Below are 12,723 nucleotides of genomic sequence, written 5' to 3'. Positions count from 1 at the left end.
TTGATTTTTAAATGTTTTTTTAATTGTGAAATATGACATATATACAAGAGAGCAATAAATTTCCAAGTACATTTTAAACAAATAGTTATAGAACAGATTTTAAAGTTTGGTATAGGTTACAGTTCCATGATTTTTCATTTTTTTCTTCTAACTACTCCAAGACACTGGAGACCAACAGAAATATCAGTATAATAATTCAGCATTCATACATATTTGTTAAATATATAACATTTCCCTTTTCTAATCCCAGCATTTAAAGCTCTGATTTTCCCTAAGCACTTATTCAATTGTGTCCTACAAATATTAATGTTGTGTTATCATTACCATTTGTTTTGAAACATTTCTTAATTTCCTTGTTATTTCTTCTTTTACCAATGTGTTATTTTAAGGGTATTGCTTAAAATGTGAATATTAGTGGATTTTCTAATTATCTTTTAGTTATTTATTCCTAATTACATTTTGCTATCTTCAGAGAACATACCTTGTATGATTACAATATTTGGAAATTAAGTGAGGTTTGTATAATGGCCAAAGATATGACCCATCTTAGTATGATAGTTTGAATTATGTACCACAGAATATTTTCTTAATCTTAATCCCATGCCTGTGTATGTGGGCCCTTTGTAAATATTATTTTTCGTTAAAGTATTGTCAATTGATTCAGGATGAGTCTTAATCCTATTGCTGGAGACTTTATAAAGAGAAAGTCACAGGGTAGAATAGGAAGCCAGAAATCAGTGGGGACCCTTAAGAGTAAAAAGAAGACATTGCCATGAGGTGGGAAAGACAAGGAACCCAAGGCTTGCCAGCAAGTCAGAATGCTACTAACCCCTCAAGGAAGCAATCCTTCCTGACTCTGAAACTGTGAAACAATAAATTTTTGTTGGTTAAGTCAACTCATTGTGTGGTGTTTGTCATAGCAGCCTTGAAACTACTATGCTTGGTGAATATTCCATGTGGACATAAAAAAATGTTGATTCTAAAGCTGTATAGTGTGGTGTTCTAAAAATGACCATCATGTCAAGTTGATGGAGCCATTCTTTTATATCTTACTGACTTTTGGTCTCCTTCTTCAATAAAATACCAAGAATGAGTGTTTAAATCTCCAACCATATGCATTTATCTTTTAATATCTTTAAATTTCTCTTCCATTTATCACTAAACTCTATTATTAGGTTTGTACACATTTGAATTGCTTTGTCTTCTTACTAAATTAACCCTATTGTGATTATGAAATAGATTTCTTTTTTCTGTTTCATCTGATATAAATAAACCCATTCTAAAATTTCTTATCACTTCTGTGTGCCTGGCCTAAGATCTTTCTCTTTTTAATTTTTCCTTAACCCATTTGTTTATATTTAAATTGAGTCTCTTGGAAAGAGCACATGGTTGGAACTTACATTTTATGTAGATTGAGAATGTCTGCTTTTAAAAAACTGATATACATTCTTTTTTTCTTAGAAATTGAGCTGCCTTGAGGAAAATAATAACCAATAATAATAAATTATACTTCTAGTATAAAAATATTTCCACTTTTTCTTTAAATTCCTGTCAATATTTACAATAACTGACAAAGTCTTTATCTGCTAATTCCATCATATCTGCTATTTTGAAAACTGTTCCATGATTAATTTTCTTTCTTCTAGTTATGGCCCTCTTGTAATGATTTCATCAAAAGTCTAGTAATTTTTATTGAGTACTGTACATTGTGTATTTTACATTATTGAATGATTTTATGGTTTACCTTTTTTTGTATGCTGTATGGTGGAGGTCACATTTCATTCTTTTTCCAAGTGAGTATTCCCTTATTGCAACACCATTTGTTGAAATTTTGTTTCTTTGGTTTTTCTTTGTTTATTTGCTTGTTTGTTCATTTGGGAAGTGCATGGGCTGGGAATCAAATCCATGTCTCCCGCATGGTGGGCAAGAATTCTGCCACTGAACTACCCTTGCACCTCCTTTTATTGTTTACTTTTAGTCAGTGTTTCTCAAAATGTAGTTTTCAGAACACTTGTGGTCTTCAAGATCCATTTGCAGGGTCCCCAAGGACAAAATAATTCTCACAATAATGGAAAACATTATTTGTCTTTGTTTCAAGAGACTTGGCATGTACTCTAGTGCTGTAATAGCAATATTGGGTTTTGCTAGTACATTGGCATGAATCAAGACAGTGTCACAAAATTTTACTATTAGTCATTTTATATTTCACTGCCATGTACATGAAGAAAAAGTAACAATGCCAGTTTCCCTTAACAATGTCCTTTATGAAATACTTAAATTAATTTTATTAAATCTCTGAACCTGAGTACACTTTATGAAGTGACTTTTGTCCAAGCCTTTGGTCTTAGTTTTAGTCTTGCTATAATCACAGATCATCAAGGTTCTCTCCTTTGCTAATTTGGTTATAAAATCTTGGCTATTTCCCTCATTCCCCAATAGTCTTGCCACAGACATTCATATGCATCTTTAATATTCCTTATGACCAAATGAGAAACATGCATTAATCACTTTTGCTATATGCTGAAATATGACTGACATTGATGATTTGTGTTTTTTCTATTTTAATTTTTTCAGTCTTATTAAAGACTTTTCATTTTTAGTGTAATTTTATTCAGCTATGTTCACACATCATAAATTCACCTAAAGTATACAATCAATGGCTCACAGAATCATCATGTAGTTTTGCATTCATCTCCACAATCAGTTTTAGAACATTTTCATTATTCCAAAAAAGAAGTAAAAATAGAAAAAACCCTAAGTATCCCATACCCCTTGCTTCCCCCCATTATTAGTATGCTTGTCTTTATTTTATTACTCATCTATTCATACACTGGGTAAAAGAAGTGTCAGCCAAAGGTTTTAAAAATCACACAATCACACGATGGAAACTGTACAGTTATGCAATCAGTATCAAAGATCAAGTTTCCTGGATTACAGTTCAACCTTTTCAGGTTGCCAACCTGAAAGGATTATGTGTCCTAGACAAACCATGTTTTAATCCTGACCCATCTGGTGGAGGCAGCCGCTTCTTTTAATCCCTATTCAGAACTGTAGATTAGGAACTTGATTAGATTATCTCTACAGAGATGTGACACATCCAATTGTGGGTATTAACATTTATTAGAGGGAGATGTGACTCAACCCATTCCACATGGGTCTTGGTTAGTTTACTGGAATCCTTCAAAGAGGAAACACTTTGGAGAGAGACACAAGAATCACACACAGCCAGATTCTTTTGGAGATGAAGAAGGAAAATGCCACAGGGTGAGCTTCATGAAAGAAGAAGCCTGGAGAGAAAGCTAGCAGACATTGCAATGTTCACCATGTGGCTTTGCAGTTGTGAGAGAAACCCTGAACTTCATCACCCTACATGAACCAAGGTATCTTTCTCTGGATGCCTTAGATTGGACATTTCTATAGCTTTGCTTTAACTCGGACATTTTCACAGGCTTAGAATGGTAAACTTGCAACTTAATAAGTTCCTCCTTTTTAAAAAAAAAAGCCATTCCATTTCTGCTTTATCACATTTTGGCAGCTAATGACCAGAACAAATTTTGGTACCAGACAAGTGGGGTGCTGTTGCACTTTACAAATACCAAGTATGTTGGAATGGCTTTTTAAATGGATGAGGGGAAGACTCTGAAGAGTTGTGTGGAGCTTGATAGAGAAGGCCTAAAATGCTTTGAAGAGACTGTTGGTAGAAACGTGGACTCTAGGGATGCCTCTGGCAAGGCACTAGTCAGAAATGAGGCACATGTTATTGTAAATTGGAAGGAAGGTGATCCTTGTTTTAACATGGCAGACAATCTGGTGAAATTGACTAGTGGCTTTGTCTGGAAGGCAGATTCAAAACCATGAACTTGGATATGTAGCAGAAGAAATTTCCAAATTAAATGTGGAAAGTGCAGCCTGCTTTCTCCTCGTATCTTTAGTGAAATGCAGCAGGAAAGATATCAGCTGAGAACTAAAGTCTTTAGTACAAAGAAACCAGAAATTGATGTTCTGTAAAATTCTGGGCTTCCAGGAAGGGAGATTACAGAGAATAGTGCCCCATGTGAGGATTTAACCAAATGTAGAACCAGTCAGCCATTTCAGAAGAAGTCAGGATTGGAGATGGAGTTATCCAGGAAGGATTTGTGGAAACTCCTGCTGTCTGATGGATATGATCATTGCTTACTACATAGAAATCCAACAAGAGTGCTGTGGAGCATATACAAATGGAACCACTGGCAGTCTTGACTGGGGGGCTCAACAAAGGGAAAAAGTGGAGGTAAAATATCTTCAAAGGCAGAACCATGAAGACTGGGGTCTGAAGTCAAGAAGACTCAGGCCAGGAGAGCAGATCCACCCAAGCACTTGGAGAGGGTGAGTTTGCCCCAAAGGCAGAGGATGGGCCTTCCACCTCATTGCAGTGGAAGAGCTGTGCTGCATCAGGCCTTGGAGAGGGTGGAGCACATTCCTTATGGATTGGGGAAAGCCTATCTGTCACCACATGGATGGGTTGAGCATGTGCCCTGGAGATGGCAGAAAGCCCAAGCGAGAGGGTGGAACCAAGAAAAAGGTTGTCTCCTCAATGTCTTTCAAGGTTGCAATTGGAGAGAGGCAGGCCACTGCATAGGCCCTTAGAAAGGGTGGGACTGCCACTTTCTAAAGCCCTGAAGATAAATGATTCTCAGACTTTGAAATCTAATAGCATTTGCCCTGCAGGTTTTCAAAACTGCTTGGGTCTGGCTTCCCCTGTACTCTTTCCAATTCCTCCCCATGGAAATGGGTATATGTATCCTGTGAGTGCTCCTTCTTTGTATGTAGGCAGCAAATAACTTGTTCTGAGTTTTACAGGTCCATAGCCAGAGGACACTTTTGCCTTGGGACAGATCATGCCTGTAGCTGACTTTGATGAGATTTTGTACTGTTTCTGAATTTGTATTGCACTTGTATTGTTCCTGAAATGCTTTAAGACTTTCTGTTGTTGTTGTGGAATGAATGTGTTCTGTATATGAAAGCAGTGTCTTTTTTAGGGCCCAGAGGTTGTGCTGGTTGGAAAGGATTATGAACCTTAAGAAAGCCATGGTTAAATCCTGATCCATCTGGTGGAGGCAGTCATTTCTTTAAATGACTGTATGTTGGAAGCTTGGTGAGATTATCTCCATGGAGATGTGACAATACTCAATTGTTGGTATTAACCTTTGACTAGAAGGAGATGTGACGCCGCCAATTCCATGTGAGTCTTGATTAGTTTACTGGAATATTTTAAAAAAGAAACATTTTGGAGAGAGCCATGAGAACCATGAGAGCCCACACTGCCAGAGACCTCTGGAGATGAAGAAAGAAAATGCCCCAGGGTGAGCTTCATGAAAGAAGAAGCCTGGAAAGAAAGAAAGCAAATGTCACCATGTTTGCCATGTGCTTTTTCAGATGAGAGAGAAACCCTGAATTTAATTGGTCTTCTTGAACCAAGGTATCTTTCCCTGGATACCTTAGATCGGACATTTCTATAGCCTTTCTTTAACTTGGACATTTTCAGAAGCCAGAACTGTAAACTTGCAACTTAATAAATTTCCTTTTTGAGAAGCCATTCCATTTCTGGTACATCGCATTCTGGTAGCTATCAAACTAGAACACATGTATTTTCTTCTAGCTATTCTAACACAGTGGAAGCAAAACAGAAATATCAATATAATGAGTTAGAAGTCATAATCATTTGCTAAATCCTAATTTGTCAGTTAAGCTCCTCCTTCTCATTTAATTATTCTATCCATTTTCAGGGATATTTTGGCAATGACTACCTCTGAGGAGGGAGCTACAGGGCTGGATAGAGTGAGATTATGACCTGGATAAGCTGGATCTAAGCCCCTAGATTTCTAGAGACACAGAGTTGCAAGAAGATGTAGGAAAGGATAGCAATGAGCCAAGCAAGAAGAAGAAAATGAAAGCATGCAGCCAAGTTACTCATTCAGTAGTCATGTATTACCAGTCCAGATGGTTGGAGAGATATGTTTCCTGACTGGCTTACCAAAACATGTTTCCAAAACATCTTCCTATGTTCTTGACACACTACAGGAAAGCATTCAAGAGTACAGCACAGACAGTAAACAGGCAGAAAATTTATTGAGTGTGCATATATGAAGGTGTTCTAGTTTGCTAGCTGCTGGAATGTGATATACCAGAAATGGAAGTGTTTTTAAAAAGAGGAATTTATTAAATTGCAAGTTTACAGTTCTGAGAACCTGAAAATGTCCTAATTAAAGCAAGTCTATAAAATTTTTCAAATTAAGACCCCAACAAGAGGTTATCTTCACTCAATAAAAGTCAATGAAGTTCAGGGTTTCTTGCTCAGCTGGAAAGGCACATGGCAAACATGACAACACCTGATGACTTTCTCTCCAGGCTTCTCGTTTCATAAAGCTCCCTTAGGGGCATTTTCTTTCCAAAGGTCTTTGGCTTTGTGGGCTCTGTAGTTCTCATGGCTCTCATGCTCTTTCCAAAATGTTTCCTAATTTAAGGGATTCCAGTAAGCTAATAAAGATCCGCCTTTATGGAGTCACATCTCCCTCTAATCAGTTACTCACAATTGGGTAAGTAACATCTCCGTGGAGATAATATAATCAAGTTTCCAACCTACAGTGCTGAACAGGGATTACAAGAAAAGGCTCCCTCCTTGAGATGGATCAGGACTAAAACATGGCCTTTTTTTTAGGGCACATAATCCTTTTAAACCAGGCCAGAAGGATATGCAGGCACCCTTGCAAAAACAGAGGGGTAGAGGGGAGAGGTCTGAAAATTGCTTTTAACCAATATTTAAAGATATCTTTATACTGAAAAATTCTTTTAGATTTCCTTCATCTGAGATTTGAATTTCCCCTTTATTCCTTAAAATTGGCTGTACTAGATATAGAATTTGCTGTTCATAGCTCTTTTTTTCATATATATATATTTTATATATTTAATTATATGGTATATCTTTTTAATTAAATGGTATTTTTAATTATATGGTGTATCATACTATACATCCTAAAAAAGCAATAGTTTTCAAAACACTCTACAACAAGTAGTTACAGGACAGATCCCAGAGTTTGTCATGGTATACCATAGGATCCTCTCAGATTTTCCCTTTTAGCTGCTCCAGAATATAAGGGGCTATAAAGCTTAAATAATTTTTTATCACCACAGTCGACTTTTTTTCTTTCTTTTTGAAATAACGTATATACAAAAAAGCAATAAATTTCAAAACATAGCACCATTATTAGTTGTAGAATGTATTTCAGAGTTTGACATGAGTTACAGTTCTACAATTTTAGGCTTTCACTTCTAACTGCTCTAAGATACTGGAGACTAAACGATATAAATTTAGTGATTCAGCAATCACATTCATTTATTAAATCCTATCCTCTCTGTATACCTCCAGTCTCACCTTTGATCTTTCTAGCACTCACTATAGGGGTGCTTGGACTATGGCCATTCTGGCTTTTTCATGTTGGAAGAGTCTGTCAATTAATATGGGGTAGGAAGATGGAACCATCTAGTGTTCTGGAGAGGCTGGGCCCTCTAGATTTCAGGACTTATCTAGTCTAGGAACACATCTGGGGGTTGTAGGTTTCTGGAAACCTATACTATGTATGGAGCCCTTGTGAAATCCTATGTATTGCCCTAGGTGTTCTTTAGGAATGGCTAGAATGGTCCTGGTTGGGGTTTGGCAGGTTATGATAGGTAGCAAATTCTAACTGAAACTTGCATAAGAACGACCTCTAGAATAACCTCTCAACTCTATTTGAACTCTCTCTGCCACTGATACTTTATTAGTTACACATTTTTCCCCTCTTTTAGTCAGAATGGAATTGTTGATCTCACGGTGCTAAGGCTGGACTCATCCCTGGGAGTCATCTCTCACGTCACCAGGGAGACTTTCACCCCTGGACATCATGTCCCATGTAGGGGGGAGGGCAATGATTTCACTTGCAGTGTTGGGCTTACAGAGAGTGAGGCCACATTTGAGCAACAAAAGAGGTCCTCCAGAAGTAACTCTTAGGCATGCCTATAGATAGTCTATGCTTTTCTGCTACCTACATAAGCGTCACAAGAGTAAGCCTCATGATTGAGGGCATGGCCTATTGATTTGGGTGTCTCTAAGGTTTGACACAGTATCAGGGGATTCCCTGATGGTAAAGTTTAATAGTTTCATAATATTTCTCCCATCCCTCAGGGGACTTTGCCAATACTTTTTGATCATCTGCTTAATATACTCTAGGATGTATCCAGACATTACAATAATCTATACAGGATTAAAGGATCTCTTTCTTATTCTGGCTGCATGTTTCAATTGTTCAAATGAGATATACAGATAGGTTGAATTGGATTATGTACTACAGAAAATTTCAGTTACAGACCAAATAAACCTTTCTTCCATTGGTCTCAGAGAGTATGTGGTTCTAAAATATAGCATTGTCCTCCTTACCCCTATGTTCTGAATTACTTTAACCCCAACCTGTTGAGCTTCATTCTTATTTCTAAATATCAGCTTATATGTATAAAACAGCTTGTTAAAATCCAGAAACAGTAATCACCACTCTGGACTTAATGTGTCTCCTCTAAAAGCTTACAATCTAGGCCCCTGTTTTCTTATAAGCAATTTCTAAGGTGACTGTTCCATTCTTGTTCTTTTGTTTCTGGCTTATTTTGTCTCACCAAATGTCCCACATGTTCATTCACATCGTCGTATGCCTCATGACTTTGTTCCTTTTTGTAGCAGCACAACCTTTGTTCTTAAGTATACACCATTGATCACCAATCTACTCTGTCAGTGCATCCTTCAGCCATGTGCATTCATTAGGCATCATGTATAGGGCCGAAGTTCACAGTTCATCAACATTCTCAATTGTAGATAATTTCGTTGTTCCCAAGAGAAGGAAAACAAATAAACACACACTCACCAGATAAGAACCCAAAACTTCCACTCAACTCTTGTCACTCTCTCCATTATTTACCTCTGCTGTTGCTGTGGTGGTGCTGATGGTTTCCTTTTCAACATAGCTCATAGCATGCAATAACAGCTTCCCCCTGAACCCTGAACTTAAACACTCTTTGTACAAGAATAATAACTTTGAAATATTTCTTGTGAGAACTAATTCATATTTCTAGTGTTAATCAGAGGGACACATAGTCTATGCAACCCCTTTCAATCTTGTTCATCTTCAATATGGTAACATTACTTATAGAACAACTAGAGAACACCTTCACTCCTATCTATTCCCTTACATTGGAGTTCAACTTCATTAGCTAATGGTTCACCCATCTCTTGCTTCTACGCATCTCTAAGTCCCCTATATTCTGTATTATAAGCCTCTGATTATACCTTTATGCTGGTCGTAAAAGTGAAATCATACAGTATCCTTTTGGGCCTGGCTTATTTCACTCAGCATTATGTCCTCAAGGCTCATCCATCTTGTCATGTGCTTCAGGATGTCATTTTGTCTTACTGCTGCATACTATTTCATTGTATGTATATACCAATTTTGCTGACCCACTCATCTGTTGATGGGCATTTGCTTTATTTCCATCTTTTGGCGATTGTGAATAATGCTGCTACAAACATCGGTATGCAAATGTCTCTTTGTATTGTTGCTTTCAGTTCTTCTGGGTGTATATCGAGTGGTGCTATTGCTGGGTTGTAGGGCAACTTGATGTTTAGTTTCCTAAGAAACCTCCAATCTTCCATACTGCCTGTCCATTATACATTCCCACCAGCAGTTGTATAAATGTCCCAATTTCTTTGCATCCTCTCCAACATTTATAGTTTCCTATTTGTTTAGTTCCAACCATTCTTATAGGTGTGAGGTAATATCTTATTGTAATCTTGATCTACATTTCCTTTATAGACAATGAAAATGAACATCTCTTCATGTGCTTTTGAGTCATCTTTATTTCCTTTTCAGAAAAATGCCTATTCATATCTTTAGCCCATTTTATAATTGCTTTGTTTGTTCTTTTGTTGTTGAATTCTATGATTTCTTTGTATATACAGGAAATCAAACCTTTGTCTGATTTGTGATTTCCAAACATTTTCTCCCATTGAGTTGGCTGCCTCTTCACCTTTTTGATAAAGTCTTTTGAGGTGCAGAAGCATTTGTTTTTGAGGAGTTCTTTTTATCTATTTTTTCTTTTGTTGCTTTTGCTTTGGGTGTAAAGTTTAGGAAACGACCTCCTATTACTAAGTCTTGAAGATGTTTACCTACATTTTCTTCTAGAAGCTTTATAGTGTGAATTCTTATATTTAGGTGTTTGATCCACTTTGAGTTAATTTTTGTGTAGGGTGTAAGATAGGCATCTTCATTCCTTCTTTTGGCTATTGATATCCAGTTCTTCCATGCCCAATTATTGATAAGACTATTTTGCCCCCGTTCAGAGTATTTGGGGGCCTTGTCAAAATTCATATTTGGTGGTCTATTTCTGCAGTCTTGATTCAATCCCAATGGTCAATGCTTCTATCGTTGTGCCAGTGCCATGCTGTTTTGACCAATGCCATGCTGCTTTGATGACTGTGGCTTTATAATAGGCTTTAAAGGTAGGGAGTGTTAATCCCCCCACATTGTTCTTTTTCAGGATGCTTTTAGCTGTTTGTAGTCTCTTCCCCTTCCAGATCAATTTGGTAATTGGCTTTTCCAAATCTTCAAAGTATGTTGTCAGAATTTTAATTTGTTCTTTGTTGAATCTGTAGATCAATTTGGGGAGAATTGACATCTTACCAATATTTAACCTTCCCTATCCATGAGCAGGGAATGTCTTTCCACCTATTTAGATCTCCTTTGATCTCTTTAGCAACGTTATGTAGTTTTCTGTGTCCAATTCCTTTACATCCCTAGTTAAGTTCATTCCTAAGTACTTGATTCATTAAGTTGCTATTTTGAATGGATTTTTTCCTTAACTGACTCCTCATCTAGGTCGTTGCTTGTGTATAGAAACGTTATTGATTTTTGCACATTAATTTTATATCCCATCAGCTTGCTGAATTTCTTTATTAACTCAAGTAACTTTGCTGCAACTTTCTCAGGAGCTTCCAAGTATAATATCATGTCATCTGCAAATAATGAGAGTTTCAATTCTTCCTTTCCAATTTGGATGCCTTTTATTTCTTTGTCCTGACTGATTGCTCTAGCTAGAACTCCTAGCACAATGTTGAACAATAATGGTGACAGTGGGCATCCTTGTCTTGTTCCTGATCTTAGGGGGAAAACTTTCATTCTCTCTCCATTGAGTATGATGCTGGTTATTGTTTTTTCATATATTCCCTTTATCATATTGAGGTAGTTACCTTTGATATATATTTTTGGAATGTTTTTATCAGAAAAAGATGCTGAATTATGTCAAATACTTAATCAGTATCAATCGAGATGATCATGTGATTTTTCCCTTTTGATGTGTTAATGTGCTGTATGACAGTAATTGATTTTCTTGTGTTGAACCACCCTTGCATTCCTGCTATAAATGCCACTTGGCCATGGTGTTTAATTCTTTTAATGTGTTGTTGGATTAGATTTCCTAATATTTTATTGAGAATTTTTGTATCTATGTTCATTAGGGAGATTGGATTGTAGTTGTCCTTTCTTAAAGCATCTTTACCCAGTTTTGGTATTAAAATTATATTAGTTACATAAAATGAGTTAGGTAGATTTCCTTCTTCCTCCTTTTTATGGAAAATTTTGAGCAGGATTGATGTTAGTTCTTTTTTGGAATGTTTGGTAAAATTCCCCTGTGAAGCTATCTGGCCCTGGGCTTTTCTGTGTAGGAAGGTTTTTGATGACTGATTGAATCTCTTTACTTGTGATTGGTTTGTTGAGATCTTCTATTTCTTCCTGAGTCAGTGTAGCTTGTTTGTGTGTCTGCAGGAATTTGTCCATTTCATCTAAGTTGTCTAGTTTGCTGGTTTATAGTTGTTCATAGTATCCTCTTATGATTTCTCTTATTTCTTCAGGGTCTGTGGTTATGCACCCCTTTTCATTTATGATTTAGTTTATTTGCATCCTCTCTCTTTTTATCTTTGTTGGTCTTGCTAGTGGCCCATCAATTTTATTGATTTTCTCAAAGAACCTACTTTTGTTTTTTTTTTTATAGATTTTTTTTTCTATTGTCCTTTTGTTCTCCCATTCATTTATCTCTGCTTTAAGCCTTGTTATTTCTCTTCTATTTGCTTTGGGGTTAGTTTGCTGTTCTTTCTCAAGTTCCTCAAGGTGTGCTGTTATGTCCTCAATTTTTGCTCTTTCTTGTTTTTTAATATAGGCATTTAAAACAATAAATTTTGTCTCAACACAGTCTTTGCCACATCCCATAAGTTCTGATAAGTTGTATTCTCATTTTCCTTCATCACCAGTTAGCTACTGGTTTCTCTAGCAATTTCTTTTTTGACCCACTGATTTTTTTTAGGAGTGTGTTATTTATTCTCCATATATTTGTGAATGTTCTCATTCTCTGGTGGTTATTGAGATTCAACTTCATCCCAGATTGATCAGAGAAAGTGCTTTCCAAATTTATGAAGGTCTGTTTTGTACCCCAGCATATTTTCTATCCTGGAGGATGTTCCATGAGCACTAGGGAATAATGCATATCTTTGTGTTTTGGGGTGCAATGAACTATATATGTCTGTTAGGTGTAATTCATTTATCAAGCAGTTTAACTTCTCTGTTTCATTGTTAATCTTCTGTCTGGTTGTTCTATCTGTAGAGGAAAGTGATG

The sequence above is a fragment of the Tamandua tetradactyla genome, chromosome X (assembly GCF_023851605.1).
Source record: "Tamandua tetradactyla isolate mTamTet1 chromosome X, mTamTet1.pri, whole genome shotgun sequence".
Classification (NCBI taxonomy): Eukaryota; Metazoa; Chordata; class Mammalia; order Pilosa; family Myrmecophagidae; genus Tamandua; species Tamandua tetradactyla.
This window is presented reverse-complemented; position numbering follows the sequence as displayed.